General features: G+C 35.8%; 1 protein-coding gene across 9 annotated transcripts in view; it reads right to left on the reverse strand.

Annotated features, from left to right (window-relative positions):
* The window catches only part of tutl (immunoglobulin superfamily member turtle), a 985,149-nt gene that overhangs the window by 643,453 nt on the left and 316,023 nt on the right, over positions 1 to 25,673 (reverse strand). For all 9 annotated transcript variants that reach the window (XM_069819242.1, XM_069819241.1, XM_069819243.1 and 6 more), the window contains exon 2: positions 24,978 to 25,037. The gene's annotated coding sequence lies outside the window, so the exon portion shown is untranslated. The remainder of the gene's footprint in view (positions 1 to 24,977; positions 25,038 to 25,673) is intronic.

Here is a 25,673-nt window from a genome sequence, read left to right on the forward strand (position 1 = left end):
TTCCTGTATTGCATTTCTTAGGTCTGACAAAGTCCTCGGCCGATGTTTGAACACCTCTGCCTTAAGTTGCCCCCATAGAAAAAATTGCAGGGTGCAAGGTTTAGTGATCGTGCTGGCCAGGGGACGTCGCCACTTGAAGAAATTAAGCGTCCGGGAAACATCTGAGCAGCGACAACGGAATTACCACTTACCAGAAACGATACCACAGCGTAAGCACGTTCTTCATCCGTCCACGGCATAGTTGGAATTCATTACAGATTACAATTTGCACTAATTGAATGTCAATTCCGTGTATTCAAAGTCCTATTCAATTCTTGTTGTTTTGCGCATGTCATTTGATATCGCTATGGCAACGCATGTAAACCTGAATTTCCCACTGTTTAGACACAATTCATATTAATACAGTTTCCTTATTTTGATCCATTTGTTCTTTATTTAAACTTTAAATTAGGGAGGATGTTTTGCCGCACCCTTTATTATTTCTAAAGAAATTTCCGATGACAGGATTGGACAGATCACATTTCGAAACCTGTAACCTTAGAAAATTAAGTATAAACAGGATCGAACCCGAGAGAGAAAATACGTAAATAGAACTAATGAAAAAGGCAAGTAGGTAGGGTAGTTGATAGATCATTAATTTCCAGTCATTTATTTATTTACTCATTTATTCATTCGTTCATTCACTAATTCATTCAATTAGTTAATTAATTAATTCTTATTTAATTAATTAATTCATTCATTCTTTTTTGAGGACTTCCCTTCCAAACTGCCAGAAGTGAAATATACAGTTAAATAATAGCAAGAGTAGTAATAATGATATTAACAGTAATACCCATATATATATTTTTTTCTTACTAACAAATGGGTTTTACAGAACCCGGAGGTTCATTGCCACCCTCACATAAGCCAGCCATCGGTCCCTATCCTGAACAAGATTAATTCAATCCCTACCATCACATCCCACCTCCCTCAAATCCATTTTAATATTATCATCCCATCTACGTCTCGGCCTCCCCAAAAGTCTTTTTCCCTCAGATCTCCCAACTAACACTCCATACGGATTTCTCGATTCGCTCTTACGTGCTACATGCCCTACCCATCTCAAACGTTTGTATTTAATGTTCCTAATTATGTCAGGAGAAGAATACAATGCGTGCAGTTCTGCGTTGTGTAACTTTCTCCATTCTCTTGTAACTTCATCGGTCTTAGACCCAAATATTTTCCTAAGCACCTTATTCTCAAACACCCCTAACCTCTATTTTTCTCTCAAAGTGAGAGTCCAAGTTTCACAACCATATACTCGTAGAACAATCGGTAATATAAAATTGTCTTATAAATTTCTTTCAGTTTTTTGAGAGCAGATTGGATGACAAAAATTTCTCAACCGAATAATAACAGGCATTTCCCATATTTATTCTGTTTAATTCCTCTCGAGTGTCATTTATGTTTGTTACTGTTGCTCCATGGATTCATTTCCAATTTTTATATTTTTATTTTATACTACGTTCTGGTCACGGGACATAATCATATACTTTGTCTTCTCGGAGATTTACTTCCAAACCTATCTTTTTACTTGCTTCAAATAAAATTGCCGTGTTTTCCCTAATAGTATATGGATTTTTTCCTAAAATAATCCGTTCAATACCAAAGCCTCTCTCTTATCCTCAACTTTCCTAATGGCATATCCTAGAGCCAGTTAGAAAGTAAAGGTGATAGTGCATCTTCTTGCTTAGTACGCAGTGAATTGGAAAAGCGTCAGACAGAAACTAGCCTAGACGGACTCTGCTATATGTTTTAATGAGATACATTTTAATTACTCAAACTAGCTTCTTGGGAATACCAAATTCAATAAGATTATACAAATTTTCTCTCTTACCTAACCTAACATAATTAAGTAATTTACAATTTATATATTTTATTCTACTTTATCGAAAGTTTAAATTATGATTTATATAAACACACCGAATAACATAAATCAATTCCATGTAAATGTATGTAATGTATGTAATTCTTAATTTAAACTGGATAAATGTTCTCCAATCGCTAACATGACGATAAAAGGAGTTCCATGGGCGACAAACAAACACAATAAAAGAAGATAAATATAAAGAGGTACGATGATCAGGAATGCATAATATGATCTTATGTTGATTCTGTTAACGTTGTAAGGTATTCAAAGCGAGTTATAAGATATTTTGATATACGTGGTACAGTCATTAAGTTCTGACACTGACGCCTGAAGGGTAGGCACCCACAAGAATCTGGATGTCTCAGAAGATGCCCCGTGATACGGCGTATACTTAAACAGATCGACATCCTCCCTAATATAGTCGCCGTTGGCCGCTATGCACGCCTGCCAACGTTGGTGTAGCTGCTAGAAGCACCGCTGAAAGATGTTGGAAGGAAGATGCCGTACGGCTTCTCTTGTGGCAGTCATGACCTTTTCGGCCGCATAAAAATTACGCCCACGTAGGATTGATTTCATGAGGGAAAAGAGAAAAAAAATCGCATGGTGCGAGATCAGGTGAGTATGGAGGGTGTGGCAAAACAGCGACCTGTTGCCTTGCAAGTTCCTCTTGGACAAGGATGGAGCGATGTGCAGGGGCGTTGTCGTGTAGCAACAGCCAATTCTTCCTATGCCAAAGCTCAGGACGCTTACGATGAATTGAACTGCGTAAACGGCCAAGAATCTCTTTGTAGAGGATCTTGTCTACAGTTGCACCTTGTGGGATGAATTCTATGTGAACAATTCCATTTGAATAAAAAAAACTGTTAAAGCATCACCTTGCCTTTTGACCTGTCTTGTTGCGGATTTTTCTGTCGTGGAAATAATGGCGTTTTCCAGGTGGCGGATTGTCGCTTCAGTTGCGGATCGTAAAGGAAACACCATGTTTCGTCTCCAGTTATGATCGGTTATAGCAGTTTCGCCTAATTTCTGACAGAACGTGACGTTTGCCCGTTGCTCAAACTGCAACATACTCGAGTTCCGACGCGCGCATTCAAATCACCGTCACAACAAAGACCGCAGTTCTGCTTACACTATATGCACGTAACTGTATGATGCTGGGACGAGAGACTAACTGACAAGGTACCATATCACGGCGCCACCTATCCGTTCTAGTGCACCACACCGCCACTATGCCCTCAGTCTCAGAACTTAATGACTGTATCACGTAGAAGTGAGTAATATTCCAAATAGATAAGATGGAGAATGTACTAAATCCTGTACATTCAAAATCCCCTATATCCATTCTCATGAATTGAAGAATGACAGTAACTAGTGGCTAATAGAGGGAATTTTTAACCTAACAGTGACTTTTAACAAACGTTTTGTTTTAAGTTCAGTGGCTTTTTGAATTCAAACTATATAAATCATTTGAATTCATTCTTAACAAGCAATATGTAGGCATAATACAATTATTATGAACAAAATGGTCTTTAGGGGCTTTTGAATCTACCAGATTCTACAATCCTTCGCTCTTTCAGGCGGATCCATGAAAGATTTTCGAAAGATGACGTTGTATGGTCAAATCTACGAGTATTGCGGATAACTGTATACAGACAGATAGTCAGACAACACGTATCAGTGATTTTCCAACATTTCGATGCTTTCCTCTCTCTATACGTTGTAAAGTGAGAAAGTAAAAATGGTTAATCTGTTCATACTGTTGTGTTAGGCAAAAACCGCACCTGTTATGTTAGAAATTTATTTTTTCAGTCGTTGACTTTACTACTTTATATATTTTGTTAGGTGTTAACCTTTACATAATAAATTGTGTGATGTATGAACGTTTTCGTTGAGCATGTCAACATCATCAGATACACTCTGTCATTTTACAATATCAATTTGTTTAGTTTATTTCGTAGCCATCCCATTTTTTCAACATCAATTGAAACCGGACTTTCAATCAAATTTATATAACAAATTGCACCATTTGTTTTAACTAAGCTAATATTAATTTTCAACACTTAATTTCTTTCAGCGATCTCAGACATTCGATTCACACCATGTTAAATAAACTTCTACAACATCACTACTGGATTGAATAATTATCCGTAAGTTTCATTTAATACATTACAAATATTAAAATCAAATCCATCAGTTTCAAAATTAGATTAACTACCTACGACTTTGATTATTCTCAGTGTAACATGAGCAACAACAGAACATACGCCCATCATCTGATTAACTATAAACAGTTTAAACCCAACATATTGGCATAAATAATAACACCAAGATCTACAAAATATAGACAGTTATAACAGGCTAGAATTTTACACCATGATATGGAAAAGTGAATACCTTGTAACAAAATATTGTAATTTGCAAATCCTCACATACATAGTAAAGCATTGAATAGAGTTAGCTCATTTTTATATTTTATCTTACTTTTAGCCTCATATCATTACATCGTTCATAATATCGTTCACATGTGATGACTTGCAAAGAATATATCCATGGTAATATAAGTATATTTTAATTGTTGACAGTTGGGGTATCCACAATTGAACATTATAAAACCAATTCATATAATTTTTAATAGGTTTTATTTTCATATGATAGTAAACATGTATTGTATGTGTAGATTGTGTAGATAACACTGGAAGTATTGATATTGTAAAATGACAGATTGTATCTGATGATGTTGACATGCTCAACGAAAACGTTCATACATCACACAATTTATTATGTAAAGGTTAACACCTAACAAAATATATAAAGTAGTAAAGTAAACGACTGAAAAAATAAATTTCTAACATATTCATAGACTTTTCTGAAAATTACGCAAAATGAATTGCAAAAAACCGTACCCCTAAATGTACCGCTGCATGTGAAGGCGCTGGTGCTTGTAAGGACTATGAACTCACGCTACTCGATAGCAGCACAACTTCTTGGCCAAAATATGCAAGGAGGCCACTTAAGAAACACGGGACAAACAAAGAAGTCAAGTTCCTCATAGGAGGAAGCTAAACCACCTCTGCATTGTAAGAAAAAATAATACTGAAGTGGTATATTCGATTTGTAGCCATAGAAACCAGCGCTTCAGTCATAGTGAAGAAAGATTATTTTTTTCTACTTCTTTTTGGTTTTTTTCGCATCTTATTTCCCCTTCAAATATCCTTCCAATATTCTGCTCATTCCTCTCTCCTTTCTTTTACTTCTGCTACTATCTCTTCTATCCTATTCTGCCTCAGCTTAGCCATTTAGACCCAATTTCCTTATATTCTTTCCCATCTTAAACTTTCCTACATAATCTTGTTTTGTGCCACAGTCTCATATTCTCATCTGCCTCTTCCTCCACCTCTTTTACATCTGTCTCTACTTCTCACCCATCTCTGCCTCCTCCTCCTCCAATTCTCGTCCTTCTCCACCTCTTCCTCCACTTCTCGTCCCTCTGTGCCTCTTCTTCCACTTCTCGTCCATCTCTGCATCTTCCTCCACTTCTCGTCCATCTCTGCCTCTTCCTCCACTTCTCGTCCTTCTCTGCCTCTTCCTCCACTTCTCGTCCATCTCTGCCTCTTCCTCCACTTCTCGTCCCTCTATGCCTCTTCCTCCACTTCTAGTCGATCTCTGCCTCTTCCTCCACTTCTCGTCCTTCTCCGCCTCTTCCTCCACTTCTCGTCCTTCTCTGCCTCTTCCTCCACTTCTCGTCCATCTCTGCCTCTTCCTCCACTTCTCGTCCATCTCTGCCTCTTCCTCCACTTCTCGTCCATCTCTGCCTCTTCCTCCACTTCTCGTCCATCTCTGCCTCTTCCTCCACTTCTCGTCCATCTTTGCCTCTTCCTCCACTTCTCGTCCCTCTATGCCTCTTCTTCCACTTCTAGTCCATCTCTGCCTCTTCCTCCACTTCTCGTCCATCTCTGCCTCTTCACCCACTTCTCGTCCTCTGCCTCTTCCTCCACTTCTCGTTCATCTCCGCCTCTTCCTCCACTTCTCGTCCATCTCTGCCTCTTCCTCCACTTCTCGTCCATCTCTGCCTCTTTCTCCACTTCTCGTCTATCTCTGCCTCTTCCTCCACTTCTCGTCCATCTCTGCCTCTTCCTCCACTTCTCGTCCATCTCTGCCTCTTCCTCCACTTCTCGTCCATCTCTGCATCTTCCTCCACTTCTCGTCCTCTGCCTCTTCCTCCACTTCTCGTCCTTCTCTGCCTCTTCCTCCACTTCTCGTCCATCTCTGCCTCTTTCTCCACTTCTCGTCCTTCTGCTTCTTCCTCCAATTCTCGTCCATCTCTGCCTCTTCCTCCACTTCTCGTCCATCTCTGCCTCTTTCTCCACTTCTCGTCCTTCTCCGCCTCTTCCTTCACTTCTCGTCCTTCTCCGCCTCTTCCTCCACTTCTCGTCCATCTCTGCCTCTTCCTCCACTTCTCGTCCTCCTCAGCCTCTTCCTCCACTTTTCGTCCTTCTCCGCCTCTTCCTCCACTTCTCGTCCATCTCTGCCTCTTCCTCCACTTCTCGTCCTCCTCTGCCTCTTCCTCCACTTTTCGTCCTTTTCCGCCTCTTCCTCCACTTCTCGTTCTTCTCCGCCTCTTCCTCCACTTCTTGTCCTTCTCCGCCTCGGGGAAAACCTCGGAGAAATCTAACCAGATAATCCACGGCTGAGAGCAGTTTCGGATGATGAGTCACATTTCTAACCAGTAGATATGGCAACTGACCCTTTGAATTTTACGGACATTAAATTATGTATTATTCAGGGATTTCCTAGTCTACTTCCCACATACTCTACTGACCCTGTAGTAGTTCCAGGCTGCTCCTAAATTTCTCGACGGGTATTGCGCTCCTCGTTATACGAAGTGTGAACCTCATCATTATGCAACTTTCCCCATTTTCCCGTTAGTTCATCCCTCTTTGGAACTAATATCTCAATCCGCCAGGAGTTGGCAACTGCGTAAGCAGTTTACAGGCGACACAGCAAACTACAGCTAAGACTACTCAGCCGATACTGTTCTCTATCATAACTACGCAACTTCATCCATCTGCGAGCTCACGGGGAAAACAACTTTTACAGAAAATCAAAGATAAATGTATCCCTTATAGACGCTATGAAGGCGTACGGGAACATATTTCCTCTATATTTCATGAGGCGGTATCGTCAGCACCATGTTCCGACCGAATTTTTGTCCTCGGGTATGAGTCGGTATGAAGAAATGTTTAATCAATCTTCGATCGCTTAAATACAGCAACTAAAGTATTATGAATAACAAATTCATTATGTAATATATTTTAAGGCTTAGGAATGTGCAAATTCATCAAGTCTTTTAATTTTGATTGTTGCGTAATATTTCCTTTCTTTTCAATGAAAAAAAATATATTTTGAGATTACCTCCAATAATAAATGTTTTCGAGGATCTGAAAAATTATTATTTTTCGCTCTCTTTTTTACCTCCATTTCTGGTACCAATTGATTGTTGTAATATAACAAATGAACTCACTATAAAGGCCACTGCCTACATTTACAGGACACATGGCCTTCGGAATTACGATTTTTACTATGATTCCGAAGGCTGTGATGATTTGATTAGGAATTAAATTGACTTTATTTTAAATACGTATTAGTTCGATAAAATGCAAACGAATTAAACATTACTTTATTTCCGCATTAAATTACAATTAGTTAATTATGTATTAGTAACACGCTGGTGAAATAGGCCTTCAATGTAATACGACCAATGTTTGAGTTAGCTTTGGTATGGAAATGTACATTTTAGCGTAATCAGCATGTACTCCATGATAACGTTCGCTTTTGAACAACAGAAATATAAATTCCGGATACGCCTACTCTTCTTCTCAGAAATGAATATCCCTGCGAACAGTTGGTTAATGGTGAAACCAGTCTAGTATATACTGTACAGTCACGAAGTTTGAGTTGTGAGGGTGCTAGGAACAATAGACTGTGCCGGTACTATTTCGCATTGTCTGTAATGAGGCAATATTAGCGATCCTAGTGGTTAGCAACTATCTATGGATGCATATTTACTACGTATTGAGCTTCGTGTCTGTATATACTAGACTGTGGTGAAACCATGAATGCTGAAATTCCTCATACTCATAACCAACTGTCGGAGTCTGTATAAAGGAGCTATTAAAATAAACTTCAGGAAGATCATTCATAAATAAACAAAACAGTATTTAAAATTATCCATAAATATGCAATGCACCATTTGAAATCAAAACGATCTGAGCTTATAATTACATTTTCTATATCTTCTCCTGATCGGTCAGTCATGTTTGTTTTATGTTGATGTACATTGTTCCGTCGATAGAGGAGAAAACCAATTTTACCTACTTAGATATAACACACGGAGCAAGTCTCCCGCAATCGGCAAGCATCATGTTTGGGTTAAGCATGAAAATCAAGGAATATTATGGACAGCAAAAAATCGATCACACGCGAATGGGTATTTAAGAGTGCTAATTCATTACAAAAAGTGAATCTGATACAACGTTAATACAAATTAATGATATATCCTGGAATATACCTAGCTTTAAAATACAATAATAAATAAATAAATTGAATAAACCAGTAAATGAGGAAATAAGTAAATACATAAACAAGTAACTAAATAAATACGTAACTAAATAATTATTACTAATTATGGTTCATTTAACGACGCTCGCAACTGCTGAGGTTATATCAGCGTCGCCGGTATGCCGGAATTTTGCCCCGCAAGAGTTCTTTTGCATGCCACTAAATCTAGTGACATGAGCCTGTCGCATTTAAGCACACCGTAACTAAATAAGTAAATATGTAAATAAGTCAGTAAATAGATAAATAGAAATAAAAAATAACTAAATAAAATATATTACCTTAAACTCTCCAGCAATATCCTTAATATTTGTGCCTTTTGAAAGGTGTTGAATAATATTTATTCTGTTAGAAAAAAAACTCAAAAGCAAACATTCTCATGGCGGCAGATATTTTTTTTCCTTTTAATAATGTAAAAAAGTGCTTATACAAATTTTGGCCACTCGACCGCAGTTACGAGGCCACTCAAACAGATTTTTCCTCGGGCCGTTTACCAGAAAAAAATCACATTTGCATGGAAAGATTTATTGAAACAGATACAGCAATTGTTGCGCTATTTGTCAACATATCCCCCACTGGAACCGAGACATTTGTCACACCATGGAATCAATTTTTGTATCCTTGTGTCGTAGAAGTCAGCCGCCTGGGATCGGAACCAGCGTTTGACAGCCGTCTGCATCTCTATGTCGATCCCATGATATGACAAATGTCTCAATTCCTGTGGGGAATATGTTGAAAAATATCTCAATAATTGCCGTGTCTGTTCCAATAAATTTTTCCAATGAAATTGTGTTTTCTTTCTGTTAAACGGCCCCTGATGAACTTATTTTTTACGGCCCTCGTAATTACGGTCGAGTGGCCAAAATTTGTGTAAGCACTTCTTTTGACATTAACATGGTGAAAGAAAAAAAAACTTTATCTGACCCAATCAGAATTTTTGCTTGTCAGGCATGAACGTGTTTGTTACATGAGCCTTACCGGTATGCGGGGGCTTGGATTCTTGTCACACTAGACCACGTTGTACTGTTCTGCTGCTTTCTTTAGACTCAAACGCATTCTACTAATAGGTGAAGCAATGTAGGCCTTTATTATTATTGTAATGTAGTTGTTGGTTACTACGAATAAGAAAGAAAGAAAGAAAGGAAGAAAGAAAGAAAGAAAGAAAGAAAGAAGGAAAGAAAGGAAAGGAAAGAAGGAAGGAAGAAAAGAAGGAAAGAAATAAGAAAAGAAACAAAGAAAGAAGGAAAGAAAGAAGGAAGGAAAGAAAGAAGGCAGGAAGAAAAGAAAGAAAGAAGTAAAGAAAGAAGGAAGGAAAGAAATAAAGAAGGAAGGAAAGAAATAAATAAAGAAAGAAAGAAAGAAAGTAAGAAGGAAAGAAAGAAAGAAGGAAAGAAAGAAAGAAGGAAAGAAAGAAAGTAGGAAAGAAAGAAAGAAGGAAAGAAGGAAAGAAAGATGGAAGGAAAGAAAGAAAGAAGGAAAGAAAGAAATAAAGAAAGGAAAGAAAGAAAGAAAGATTGAAAGAAAGGAGAAAGAAAGGAGAAAGAAAGAAAAAAGGAAAGAAAGAAAAGAAAGAAAGAAGAAAAGAAGGAAAGAAAGAAAGAAGGAAGGAAAGAAAGAAGTAAAGAAAGAAAGAAGTAAAGAAAGAATGAAAGGAAAGAAAGAAGGAAAGAAAGAAGGAAGGAAAGAAAGAAGGAAAGAAAGAAAGAAGGAAAGAAAGAAGGAAAGAAAGAAAGAAGGAAAGAAAGAAAGAAGGAAAGAAAGAAAGAAGGAAAGAAAGAAAGAAGGAAAGAAAGAAAGAAAAAAAAGAAAGAAGGAAAGAAAGAAAAAAAAGAAAGAAAGAAGGAAAGAAAGAAATAAAGAAAGAAAGGAAAAAAGAAAGAGGGGAAAGGAAAGAAAGAAAGAAGGAAAGAAAGACAGAAAGGATGGAAAGAAAGGAAAGAAAGAAGGAAGGAAGGAAAGAAAGAAAGAAAGAAAAAAAGAAGGGAAAAAGAAAGAAAGGAAGAAGCGGCGGTTAAATGTGATAATTTGTATACGATAATTTTGCGTTATCCTACACAGCTCTGATTGGTTGATATTCCACGGATTCTAACACAACATTGGTGAATAAGGGAACCAGTACAGTAGTCTAGAAGAATATTTCATATCAGCGAATGTTTTTCTTTAAGAGCTATAATTCTTTCGTAACAAAAAACAAAGTCCAATACAGACATAATGTCTTTTCCATACGTGTTCCTAATGCAGTGGGACCATAAATAAATGCATAAAGAGGAGCAAGATCACCGCCAAGGCTGCGGAATCCCGGCTTTACGAACTGGTAAAATATATGCAAAGTGTTGATGTATGAAGTCCACTTTTTTGTTACACATTTTAGAAACTTCTTTTTTGTCGCACATCTGCCTGAGTTACCGCAGCCTTATGATCAATGTTCATGAAACATGAATGGCAGTGACACTGCAGAACCGACACTGCGGAGAGCACAAGGATTTCTCAACCAGTCCCCATCCCCCCCGCCTCACACCTGTACACCATCGCACCACAAGCTGGACCTCAGTACACCAGTTTTAATATTACATGGTGTTCTTAATTCCGCACTGCCAAAATACAAGCTACGTCACGGATCTAATTTGGATAAATATAGCATCACAAGTCTGATTACTCATTCAAATAGCAGCTTTTCTCACCAAAAAAGGTCAAACTTCAGTGGCGGCTCCTAACCGAAATTTTTGAGAGGCGCGAATGTAATTTTTTTTTCAATCTTGAGGTACAGAAAAGCGTCTCGTTTAGGCACAGTGAAAACGTAAACAAAGTGCAGATAACGTGTGGGGGGGGGGGAGCCGTACGATAAACGCGATAAATCCAAAAGCTTTTAGTTACAACATTATGGCGGAGCATTAATTGAAATTATATCTTCCAAAAAAAAAAAAAACACACACACACAAAACAAAAGAACACAAATTGCATAACGTTGTTTTACTTTTTGGTGGAAAAACCTGGTATGATGCATATAATAATTCAAATGATGGACTTAAATTAATAAAAAAAATGGTTTGACATAAATTATCTTTCTATCAACGAAAATAAAACCATAATTATTCCATTCTCATTATCTGAAAAATGTAACAAACCTCCTACATCTATATTAAGTATTAAATTACATAATTCTGATTGTTGTTTTATACAGTGTATATGTCCGATTATTAAAGAGTCCTCTGAAGTTAAGTATTTAGGTATAATTTTCGACAATCATTTAAAATGGAACCAACACATTAATTACCTTTGTAATAAATTACGTAAAATAGTATATTATTTTGTTTTATTTAGGAATTACTTGTCAATAAGTTTATCGTGTACAATATATTTAACTTTATTTCAATCGGTAATTATGTATGGAATTATAGGATGGGGTAGCTCATTTAAATCCAATTTTAATCCCCTTTATTTATTACAGAAGAAAATAATTAAAATATGTCTTCATGAACGTATTGATTTTCCATCTCAAAATTTGTTTCTAGACTTTAATATACTTAACGTAAGACAAATTTATTATATTGTATTAATACAATTCATACATAAAAATTGAAATAATTTTGAATTGTATTCTCATAGTTATGAAACAAAAGGTATGAATTCTTTAAAATTGTTTGAACCAAAATGCAACACTGTTACAGTATTTAATCATAGTAGTAATTTAGGCCCAAGAATATATAACAAATAACAAATTTATATTTAAATATCCTAATCTTGTCAATGCTAATAGTTCTAGTATTAAATTTAAAAAGTTATGTATGGATTTTATAAGAATTGAAAAATTGTAAATTTAAATTTATATACTATAATTGCGCAGTTTTGTATTGTATAATTATTAATTTCAATTCAGGAATCCGCCCCTGAGCACGAGTTCTACTCTTTCAGGGACGAGCTAAAGTTTTTCTGTATATATTATATGTTACAATTATTAGCAAAATAATAAATAAATAAATAATATATACACATTTTAATAAACAAGCAATTGTAACGTTGAAATAATTCAATATATGAAATCAAATTTTGCTACTTATATGATGTCGCTTTCAAGCAATATTTTTTAAGATCATGAATTTCATTCTCTGTATGACTAACATAATATCACCGTCTTCTGTGGCCGAATTATCAAAACTACAGTACTATAATTATGTTTAGGAAATAGTGTTGTCAATTTCAGACTAATATATCGTAGTTTTGTTAGTAGGTATATCTAGCAAAAAGTTAATATCAGTTTAAAGAAATATTTACAGTATATGTTCTATTACGTTTTCCTGAAATTAAATAAAAATGCATGCTTAAATTTGTTAATATTCTGGCGTGAGAGACGTGGCAACGTGTTCAGCAGGCAGTACTCTGCAAAAACGTAAGTACGAGTCAGCTGAGTTCAAGCTCCCTGTCCATAGCTCTACTGCCGAGCGGATGACAGTTCAGTACAGGGTATTCAGTAAACTTACAATGTCATTTACAGTTTAGGAATATCATATGTTATTAATTTATGGAGAAAGTCGTCGTAATTCAAGTGAGACAAGAAGGATGTACCGTCAACGTTTTCCTCAAAGAAGGTTACCTAATCGGTGAACTCCAGAAATTTGTTTAAAAATGATACTGCTTCTATCTATCTGTCTGTCTGTCTGTCTGTCTATCTGTCTATCTATCTATCTATCTATCTATCTATTTGTTTATTTATTGTGATGTAGTTAAACCCATCAGGCCTTCTCCTCCACAACACCAGGAATACAAATACAATAATAGAAATAAACAAAAAAAAATACAATATATACAAAGTAAAGCTACACAAGAAATAAAGAGAGAGAGAGAGAGAGAGAAAGAAAAAAACACTATAAACAAAGTAAAGCCACACAAAAATATATACAGGTTGCAGTTTATGGAAGCGGAAGAGAATAAAATTTTGCATTAGAAAAAAAGTTCGTGTGATTTTGTGCAGAAAACCTTTATTGTTTATTTTTTTAACGTACAATAAAAAATGGAGCAATATTGTTACATAAAATGTAAATTTACCATAATGTTCTATTAATGAGATTGAAAGTTTATATTTGCTGCTCGTTTTATGTAAACGACAGTATTATCATAGTTCGCTCCTGCATTAGAACAGAGCATCTGTTTTGTACCGGTATGTCTGTACCCGCTTGAGCTGTACTGTGTACTTCTAAACCCCCTCCACCCAATCCAGAAACGTTGCAAAACGTCTAATATTGTAAAATTTAATAAATAGTTAAATACTGCAATTAGAACAAAATTGTAAGCACATTTTTTTTTCCTTATAATATGAAGACTGTCAATAAATGGGTCGTTTATTAAGTACAGCGACACTGTAAAAAGATCTTCACTCTCTAAATCACTTGCGAAACTGTCTACCTCTTTCTATAAAAAGAAACATTATTCAATCGCTAGTGATGCCCCATTTTGATTACTGCGATTCTGTCTTGACAAATATAACTGTCAATTTGTTGAAAGACTACAACGTGTTCATAATGTGAGAGTCCGCTTCATTTGCAATATTCGTAAATTTGACCATATAACGCCATCTTTTGAAGTTCTTTCATGGGTCCGCCTAAAGGAACGTAGAATAGCACATTCTTTATCTGTTCTGTTTAGAATATTGTTCACTTCTACTCCAAAATATCTGAGAACTCGCTTTGAATATCTTACAACGTTACGGAATCAACATCAGGCCTTATTATCCATTCCTCGTCACCGTAGCTCTTTCTGTTCATCCTCTTTCACAGTGTGAGTTTCTCACCTATGGAACTCCTTACCTCGTCATGTCAGGGATTGCCGAACGGTTAATCAATTTAAATTAAGAATTAAGAATTGCATACTTTCTCATGAAATTGATTTGTGAGTGTTAGTCGATTTTTAGAGGTTATTCTGTGTGTATATAAATTGTCATTTAGGCCTATCATAAAGTATAATTAGGATATAAATTGTAAATAACTTAATCATGCATCATGTTCAGTTAATATTTCATTAAACTTGTTAATGTGTATGAAAATGATATTTATATTTAAGTATGACTTTACTATTTTTGTCATTGTTTTATTATGTATTAGCCGTACCCGTGCGCTCCGCTGCACCCGTTAGAAATAAATATAAAGTAATTACATAATTAAAATAGGACATTTGATCCAGGGAACATTCGTGTTTGATAGAAGGATAAATCGTTTATTATGTTACTTAATTTAAATTATTGTATTAAAAAATTAAAATGCGATCATTTTGATCCAGAGATCACTCATTTGGTCATAAAAATTATTTTAGGAAATACAGGAAACGAATGTACAGAATAGCCTATCAAGTTTTCTGTGCATAAGAAGCTATTTTAATCTTACCTGTCCTCGATTCACTCAGAAGTTACTGTAATAACATTATAGCATTATGTACATCTAGAGAAACTACACTTTCCAATGGTGAATTAATAATTAATTATAGAAATCGGTTAATTTAGCTTCTGATATCACTTCATACAAACACAGAAACATTCTCTGTAGGCTATGTTTCATAGCTTTCGATTGTTGCTGTCCAAGGGCCCTTATAGACGAAGTCATTTGTTTTTTATTTCATTAGACCGCCTTAGCTGGAGTTGTTATTGTAATTTTGAATCTCATTTATCTCATTAAATATCAGTCCTATCAAAATTTTGCATAGAATAAAATTTATCGGAAATTATTTTTAAAGAAACTTTTGTTATGTAATATTTTTCATGAAAATTAACAATTAGGGAGATATTTCGATTTATTTAATTCAAACCCCCTTATAACCCCCGTTTTAAATAAAATATTTTGAATGCCATATAGCCTAAATTCTAAGTTACAACGAACTTAATTTATATTCCAATTTTCATACAAATCGGTTCAGCCATTATCGCGTGAAAAGGTAACAAACATCCAGACAGACAGACGGACATACAAACAAAAATTTCAAAAAAGCGATTTTCGGTTTCAGTGAGGTTAATTATATACGTTAGGACCAATTATTTTTGGAAAATCGAAAATTACCAGAAAAATTTCGCCTACAGATTTATTATTAGTATAAATTTCAGTTCTGGTAGTGTGGAAGAGAAGGCCTCATGGCCTTAACTCTACCAGAATAATTAAATTAAATTAAATAATAATCAGTTAAAATAATGGCACTTATACCCCTTACACCCTGTATATTATGCAGTACCTTAAAACAGAGAAACTGCAGAGTTTGAAAGTTAACATTAAGATATGGATATGCAGTACAATGCGGCATTCATAGTTAAAAATAAAAGCGTCATCATTAAATCTAAAACAGAAAACAGCACGTCCATAAATATGTGGCCTACTATAAACAAACATCTTACCCTAAAACGTAGTTGAACGTGACAGATTTATCTCACTAGCTCAACAGAGGAACTATTCATTCCTTGTGAGGTCCACGGGTTATCGAAAGAACACGTGGGAAGTGTTTACAGAGAATTCTTTCATAATCACCAGCTCTGCATGCTTCATCTGCTTTTGGAATTACTGGGGGCTGGAGATGGTGAGATACATGGCCTTTGAAACACAAACAATGTGCTGAACTTTATTTATATGCTTTGTCCTCGGTTGCCGAAAGATTATATCCATCGACGTTCGAGCTAAGTGGATTGAAATTCAAGCGAGCCCAAGTGACATTTTACCGATACGTGGAAAGACAGTGTTGCGCGAGGCTTTTCGTGGGCTATCCAATTTCCTCTGGTATCACCACTGGTATCTATAGCCATCATTGTCTCACTTACAACATGGCTCCCTCTTGGAGGTTCACGCTGATGGTTTAGACCAGCGGTGACCAAAACTCGAGCTGCAGTGATTACATGCGACAGACAGCCTATGAAGGTACTTGGCATGAAAACTACAGGGACATCATTTTATTTTTACTAACATTTTTAATATTAACCTGGCTATACCTTTAGAGAACCGGAAAACTCGTTCGCTACCCCCTTCCACAACTGGAGTTCGATGATACTGGCGTAAAACACAAACAAATCACTTTACTAGGTATAGGAGGGAAGAAAAGTACTTCATCCATTTACGTAAACTAGGAAATATCGCGATTTTGAGTTCGATAATTTTCATTAGGATTTTTATTTAATCAAAATGCAGTACTGTATTAAGAATAAGTGTTTTTACTCACGAACTGAGCTATCCATGCGAACGTATTCATTATGCAGCGTATATTATATTGTCTACAGCACATTAGCGTACAATATAGAGAATAATGAAGTTCAATTGAAAAATAATCATAAAATGGATATTTAAACACATTTTTGAAGATGGTAGCCATTCATTTCGATAGCCTACAGGCTTCAGTTCTTTTGTGTATATTATCGCACTATAGACTATTGCATCTAATTCCAATTACCAGTTTCGTCCTTCGTACTAGTAACTCATGTTGAAATAATTCTGTACCTACTCTATAAAAGAGTACCTCATGTAATGCAAATTCAATCTTCACTTCTGCCCGACCCGCATAGATAAAATTACTCAGACATGTTATCTACTGTCCGTCCAAGTGGTTATGCCGCAGGATCGTAGAAAGGGGGAAAATCACGTGACAGTTAATTACTTAACGAGGCCCTTTTATTTAAGTTATTTTAAACAGTTGTATAATATTACGTAAACGTCCAATTCCTAACAGAAATTAATGTTTTCAGAAAAGAGCTAAGACAGCCCTGCTTTTACAGAGGGGCGTGCAGAAGCAGGTGGGGGAAATCGGAATGCGACGTAGGCAAACGGACAGTACCTGTGCGAAAATATGATTCAATATTAAAAGTTCTTTCGTCACTGAAAAACGCGAACATATTTCTGGAACGTACTATACTCAGTAACTCAGTGCTGTTTACTATAAGCGGCCTTGATTCTGTCTGGAAAACAGTTGAAACTTCATTAGTAGAAGGGGTGGGAGTGAAGTACATTCAAAAACTCAGGTACAATAAAAATTGGAGTAAAAATAAAATGATGTCCCTGTACAACCAGTGGTGGTTCCTGTACTAACATCTTGATCAATCCCGCGGATAAAAATCTCAGGCTTTGCTGTATCAGTAATGTCACTGCTGTCATCAAGAGCCAGTGAATAATAGCCTATAGCCTACGATTTTTCTTGCTTCTTTTTAATCTTCCTCTTGAATACAATCAGGAATTTTCTAAATTCTTCTCTCGATACTTGGTCGAGAAATTCGTAGTTTTTCAAAATTAAAAACTTCTTATGGACATGTTATTTAAGCTATTTTAATCATTACTCTTTTGAGAAATTCTGTTCTATTAAAAGGCTTTAGAGCACGAGATATTTCAAACTCCATTAGGTAGCTGACTTCCTTACATTTACCTCATCTTTCTCTTCCTGACTATGATTTAAGACATGTCAATTCCTGGCGTTTAACAGTTCGTTGGCACATAATATTGAATCAGTTTTTCTACAATTTTATTATGCCTATTAAATGTATAACTAACAAATAGTTACCCTCATCTAAAGATTAAGAAGATTAAAATTGAGATAAACCTAATAATTTTATCTTTCTAGGGAGAACGGGACGGACAACACGAAGTAATCATTGAATGCAAATGAAACGAATAAAATACATAAGAAAGCATCGATTCCTTCGAGAACGTCATTTTTGTTTGTCAAATCTAGAAACCTCACTAGAATGAAGATGGAACACACAACATGAAGTAATCCTTAAATGCAAATGGAAAGAATGAAATACACAAGACAGTATGTGTTTTCTTCGAGAAAGTCATTTTTGTCTGTCAAATCTAGGAACGCTATGCATGAATCTTACTAGAATTAAGATGGAATGGATAACGTGAAGTAATCCATGAATGCAAATGAAAAGAATGAAATACACAAGAAAGTATGCGTTTCCTTCGAGAAAGTCATTTTTGTCTGTCAAATCTAGGAACCTCACTAGGATGAAGATGGAATGGACAACATGAAGTAATCCATGAATGCAAATGAAACGAATGAAATACACAAGAAAGTATGCGTTTCCTTCGAGAAAGTCATTTTTGTCTGTCAAATCTAGGAACCTCACTAGGATGAAGATGGAATGGACAACATGAAGTAATCCATGAATGCAAATGAAACGAATGAAATATACAAGAAAGTATGCGTTTCCTTCGAAAAAGTCATTTTTGTCTGTCAAATCTAGGAACCTCACTAGGATGAAGATGGAATGGACAACATGAAGTAATCCTTTAATGCAAATGAAACGAATGAAATATAAAAGAAAGTATGCGTTTCCTTCGAAAAAGTCATTTTTGTCTGTCAAATCTAGGAACCTCACTAGGATGAAGATGGAATGGACAACATGAAGTAATCCTTTAATCCAAATGAAACGAATGAAATACACAAGAAAGTATGAGTTTCCTTCGAAAAAGTCATTTTTGTTTGTCAAATCTAGGAACCTCACTAGAATGAAGATGGAATGGACAACATGAAGTAATCCTTTAATGCAAATGAAACGAATGAAATACACAAGAAAGTATGCGTTTCCTTCGAAAAAGTCATTTTTGTTTGTCAAATCTAGGAACCTCACTAGGATAAAGATGGAATGGACAACATGAAGTAATCCTTTAATGCAAATGAAACGAATGAAATACACAAGAAAGTATGCGTTTCCTTCGAGAAAGTCATTTTTGTTTGTCAAATCTAGGAACCTCACTAGAATGAAGATGGAATGGACAACATTAAGTAATCCTTTAATGCAAATGAAACGAATGAAATACACAAGAAAGTATGCGTTTCCTTCGAGAAAGTCATTTTTGTTTGTCAAATCTAGGAACCTCACTAGAATGAAGATGGAATGGACAACATGAAGTAATCCTTTAATGCAAATGAAACGAATGAAATACACAAGAAAGTATGCGTTTCCTTCGAGAAAGTCATTTTTGTTTGTCAAATCTAGGAACCTCACTAGAATGAAGATGGAATGGACAACATGAAGTAATCCTTTAATGCAAATGAAAAGAATGAAATATATAAGAAAGTATGCGTTTCCTTCGCGAAAGTCATTTTTGTTTGTCAAATCTAGGAACCTCACTAGAATGAAGATGGAATGGACAACATGAAATAATCCTTGAATTAAAATGAAACAAATGAAATACACAAGATTTTGCGTTTCCTTCGAAAAATTCATTTTTGTTTGTCAAATCTAGGAACCTCACTAGAATGAAGATGGAATGGACAACATGAAGTAATCCTTTAATGCAAATGAAACGCATGAAATACACAAGAAAGTATGCGTTTCCTTCGCGAAAGTCATTTTTGTTTGTCAAATCTAGGAACCTCACTAGAATGAAGATGGAATGGACAACATGAAATAATCCTTGAATTCAAATGAAACAAATGAAATACACAAGAAAATTGCGTTTCCTTCGAGAAAGTCATTGTTGTTTGTCAAATCTAGGAACCTCACTAGAATGAAGATGGAATGGACAACATGAAATAATCCTTGAATTAAAATGAAATGCACAAAAAATATGCGTTTCCTTCGAGAAAGTCATGTTTGTTTGTCAAATCTAGGAACCTCACTAGAATGAAGATGAAATGGACAACATGAAATAATCGTTGAATGCAAATGAGACGAATAAAATACACAAGAAAGTATGCGTTTCCTCCGAGAAAGTCATTGTTGTCTGTCAAATCTAGGAACGCTACGCATGAACCTCACTAGAATGAAGATGGAACATGAAGTAATCCTTGAATCTAAATGACGTTGTTAAAGCTGGGCAGCAAATTGCTGTAGTCTGTCTGTTGCAGCAAGACAAAGCGAACTTCCTACACTAATTTATTTGCAGTTATGTAATCTTAGCATTCGATGAAGCACTTTGGGACAAACACGAGCAATTGATCGCACGGCGGTTGGCCGTATTCGGGGCCGCACCGCACCGATACCTGGACAGTTGTAATATTCTCTGACAAATGATCAATTTGCATGCCTCAGGAAGTAATTGGGAGCCCCGGTGTGATGTCTCTTATTAACAACAGATAGCAGCACGCGCCGTCGCCTGCATAGAGACCGTTACTCAAACCCTTCACACAAATCACACACATACACATACTTAGGGCTGTTCATGCTAAAGCAGTCCTGTTAGAACTATTTTCAATTGCAGCACAGTCCCGTTATTACCAAGTAAAACGAACAAACATTTCCCAAAAACAATTTTGTGTAACATAAAATTCATAAACAATAAATTTTGGGGCATTACACATGACTGTAACTTGCGTCTTACTATTTCGTGTTCACAATGTCTTATACAGTCTCTCTAGAACTCAAAATAGAACGAAGGCAATAACCTTCATGAATGTAAATCACGAGACCTACACTTAACCGACGAACAAACTACAAGCATACAATACATACTGGTACCTATAGAACATCCTTTATACAGATATACCGGGTGTCTCAGAAGTAGTTACATTAAATTGAATGGATTGTAGAAGAAGTGAAAACAAACATTTTTGTCAGACAACTTAGGATCGATGTTGCGACGTTAGCCCGCTAGACGACGTTAAAATAGGGAGTGTTGTTTGTCCAGCTGGTATGCTAGTTGATTCCATCTCACTTCCAGTCCGTTTAGACAATCCATTCTCTAGACAACTAGGAAACGTTTCTCTGTAACAGAATTTTCCTAATTGATTTCATTTTAAAAATAAGTCTGTCTGTTTGAAAGAAAGAAAATAAAAAAGTGTTATTACATTTTAATTGTTTATTTTACAAATGTAGGGACTAATATCAAAATTCTGTTACAGACAGTTCGTAGAGCATGCTTTTACAAGTAAATTGTAACAAACTGTTTGAATTTATCTTTAAAAATGGCTTGGATATATCAAGTTTAGTAAAATCCTGCATTGGGTACATTTTTGTTTTTTGTTTTTTCTTTTCAAATCTGGCTCCCAAATATTTTTTTCAAAATATTTATATTTAATAATATTGATAATAATAATAATAATAATAATAATAATAATAATAATAATAATTTATTTAATCTGACAGGATTAAGGCCATAAGGCCTTCTCTTCCATCCTACCAGATAGCACATATAAATACAAAAAAGAAATACAAACACTGATGAAAATGATACAACTTAAGTTAAAGCCCTATAGAGGGTCAACAGAGTCAAAAGTACATTATAGTGCTCTCATCGAGCTAATACAACGAAAAGAAAGAAAACAGAGATAGCAATGACGTTATTGATAACTGACAACAACAATAATAATAATAATAATAATAATAACAATAATAATAATAATAATAATAAATACATTAAATATTAATTTTCAATTTTACAACAGCATAGTTACAATATTTACTATATGTCATGGGTTAAGGTGAAGTTGCGCAACCTGACATGTGTTCAACAAACAATTCCACGAACTAGAATATGATTTTTTAATTTAAATTTGAATTTTGATATTGTCCGACAGTCTCTGACGTGGTCAGGGAGAGAATTCCTGAGGCGTGGAATAGATATGCTGAAAGATGATGAGTAGAAGGATGTTCTGTGCAGAGGAATAGAGAGAAGGTAGATGTTCCGGGTTCGAGGTAGTGAAAGGTAAACAAAATGAGATGCTAGGTAAGAGGGTGTGGAGGTGTGGATGATTTTAAATAGTAATAAGAGAGAGTTGAAGAATCTTCTTTCTTTAAGTGGACTCCAAGACAACAATTCTAGTGACGGTGTTACATGATCGAATTTTCTAATGTTACAAACGAAACGAACGCAGATATTGTGAACACGCTGTAGTCTATGGGCAAGATCAGTATTTAGGTTGGTGAATAAAGAATCGCAATAATCGAAGTGGGGCATCACTAAAGTTTGGATCAGGTTCTGTTTAAGGCTGAGAGGTAAAACATTGGTTAAGTGTTTGAGGGAATGAATTATGGAAAGAGTTTTCTTACATATGTAGGTCACTTGACTTCGAAAATTTAAATTTGAATCTAAATATACTCCTAAATTTTTTACTGTCTTACTATATGTAATTGTAGTATTATTTATTTTTGTATTTGATACAGTGGCTAGATCTATTTTGTTTAATGCTCGTTGGTGGCCCATTATTATAGCTTGTGATTTGTCTGGGTTTAGTCTAAGTCCAAATTTTTGCGCCCATTGAGCTACAGATGCTAGATCTTCATTAATTCTGGTCACAGAGTCATTGATTGTACAAGTTCGGGAATGAATGTAAAGTTGTAAGTCGTCAGCGTATAGGTGGTGTTTTGAATATTTTAAGATCTTTGTTACGTCGTTTATATAAAGCGTAAAAAGTAATGGCCCAAGAACCGAGCCCTGAGGGATTCCGGCCTTGACGGTACGCCAATTGGAAGAATGACCACCGGCTGATACACATTGTTGGCGTTCGCGAAGGTAGGAATCGAACCAAGCAACGGCACTGTTAGAAAGATTGTAGTTTTTTAGTTTGCATAAAAGGAGATCCGTGTCAACTGTGTCGAAAGCTTTGCTGAAGTCTAGTAATGTCAGTAGTGTTAATTCTCCTCTGTCGCTGGCTTCTCAAGTGTCTTCAATCACTTTTAAAAGGGCAGTAGTAGTATTATGTCCTGCACGGAAACCAGATTGGTAGTCGTCAAGTAAGCAATGCTCATTGAGGTAGTCAGTCAGTTGCTTATGTACTACGCGCTCCAGTGCTTTTGACAGAGCTGGTAAGATGCTAATTGGTCTGTAGTCGTATTTAGTTGAGTTTCTAAGTTTTAAAAAGTACCGTCCTCTCCCCTTAAAGAATTACGTAAATAACTATTATAGGTACCAACACCTTCCTTGTTTTCTAAGGCTGAAAGAGTAAACGCAATAACCCTCCTCTCTCCGCTTCCTTGTGCATAAATCATCTAAACTTCTTAATGTAATAGACCCTCAAGACACACAAATATACCCACGAGTCTTCATTAAACGTGTTTTAGGAAATTTCTGATAAATTTTAATTATGTCGAAATCAGAGTTTTAGAAGATCCACCGCAATGCAATCAAAGCAGTTCGCTTATGTCACTACAACACGACAAAACTTAAGTTTAACTTCACAACAGAGAATAACACACACCAGAGGTCTGCATCGGACGTTTTCGCTCGAGCGCCAAGTAGTTCATAGCATAATCCGATAGGTGGCGCACATGCATGATGGGTAAAATTGTCACGAGCGATAAATCCTCGAACGGTATAAGCCGAGCGTTAGACATTCGTTCTTGTTGCAGTGATGAACTGTGTAGTAACGTCATAGATGATTATCATTTCAAAACTTTGCAGTATTTAACTAATCTCTCCATACTACAACTACAAAACTTGCTTTAAAATGTAATATAAATGTTGTAGGTAAATGTTCCCCCACCCCCACACACACACACACACACACACACACACACACACACACACACACACACACACACACACACACAAGAGTGATTTTGTTTTTTGCCACAACTGATAGGTGTTTTTGGATGTAAATGTAATTATTATAAACGGAGAACACAATCACGATAATGCAAGAACTATATCAAGTTTCCTAGTAGTAGTAGTAGTAGTAGTAGTAGTAGTAATAATAATAATAATAATAATAATAATAATAATCTCTAATAATTAGTGTATCAATCTTTGCATCTGTAACAGTTGTGCAGCATGATTATACGTTTTATTATATTTTCTGTGACGTTATCTCTGTACTAATATTGTTATTAATCTACTGCTACATCAATAATATTTTGTAAAAAGTTTCTAGATTTTCGCAGTATATAGGCGGAACACTACAGTATGTATGGACCTATCATTATATATGTGGTAAATCAAATATAGAACAATTATTAATTAGCAATAATAACTGTATATCGAAGTTTTTCATACTATATTATTTATAACTTCATGTTCCAGTTTTGGTACGTTCCATTGACTGTTCCATTAAACGTTTGTGTCCACACCTGTGGAGTAACAGTCAGCGCGTCTGGCCGCGAAACCAGGTGGCCCGGGTTCGAATCCCGGTCGGGGCAAGTTACCTGGTTGAGGTTTTTTCCGGGGTTTTCCCTCAACCCAATACGAGCAAATGCTGGGTAACTTTCGGTGCTGGACCCGGACTCATTTCACCGGCATTATCACCTTCATTTCATTCAGACGCTAAATAACCTAGATGTTGATAAAGCGTCGTAAAATAACCCAATTAAACGTTTGTCATAAACGCAAAAAATAAAGCCTTATTTTTACCGTGTGAGCAAAACATATGTGTATCTTATCTGTCGCCTTCCATACAAGATAAGACATGTCGGTGAGATGACCTTGTACTGTGCTTCTATTTAATACGAGCGTATCACGACCGATCGTATCTCACTCGAGGGTGAGACACTCGACCGAGTTCAAGCGAGCGATTTAACTCCAATGCAGCACTCCGACACACACAATAAGATCGTGATACTCACCTCAGCAACCCCCGGAACCTAACACGAGGCAGTGATGATGCAGCCAGTCAGTGTTAGTTTCTGCAAAAAGAGAAAAATAAGTATTTTTCTTAATCATGTTCAGAAATTCCACTTTGATCCATTATGATTATCACAATCTCAACATCTCACCGTCCACCGCTGTGGAGTAACGGTTAGCATGCCTAACCGTGAAACAAGGTTCAAATCCTGGTTGGGACAAGTTACCTGGTTGAGGTTTTTCCGGAGTTTTCCCTCAACCCATTAAGATCAAATTCTGGGTAACTTTCTGTGCTGGATCCCGGACTCATTCTGCTGACCTCACTTCCATCTCATTTAGACGCTACATGGCAATAGCAGTTGATAAACAGTCGTTAAATAATACATTAGAAAGACTGTATCACCGTCTTCAAACACCCTCTCTAATTAAAATGGACGATGAACAAGGATTTTCAATCATTCATTCATTTATTTTATTCCATAGATCTTACATGAGCAACGAAGCTTTAAGATGTGGAACAAGTCAAAATTTTACAACATTACAATATAATTACATTTTTTACAAATTTTTACAGTTTTACAATTTAGTAATTTTCTAAAATGTTTACAATTTTGTGCAATTTTTTACAATATTTTGGCGAGATGTAGTGAGATGAGGTGAGGTCCGAGGATTCGCCAAAATATTACCCGGCATTTGCC

The sequence above is a fragment of the Periplaneta americana genome, chromosome 2 (assembly GCF_040183065.1).
Source record: "Periplaneta americana isolate PAMFEO1 chromosome 2, P.americana_PAMFEO1_priV1, whole genome shotgun sequence".
NCBI classification, from domain to species: domain Eukaryota; kingdom Metazoa; phylum Arthropoda; class Insecta; order Blattodea; family Blattidae; genus Periplaneta; species Periplaneta americana.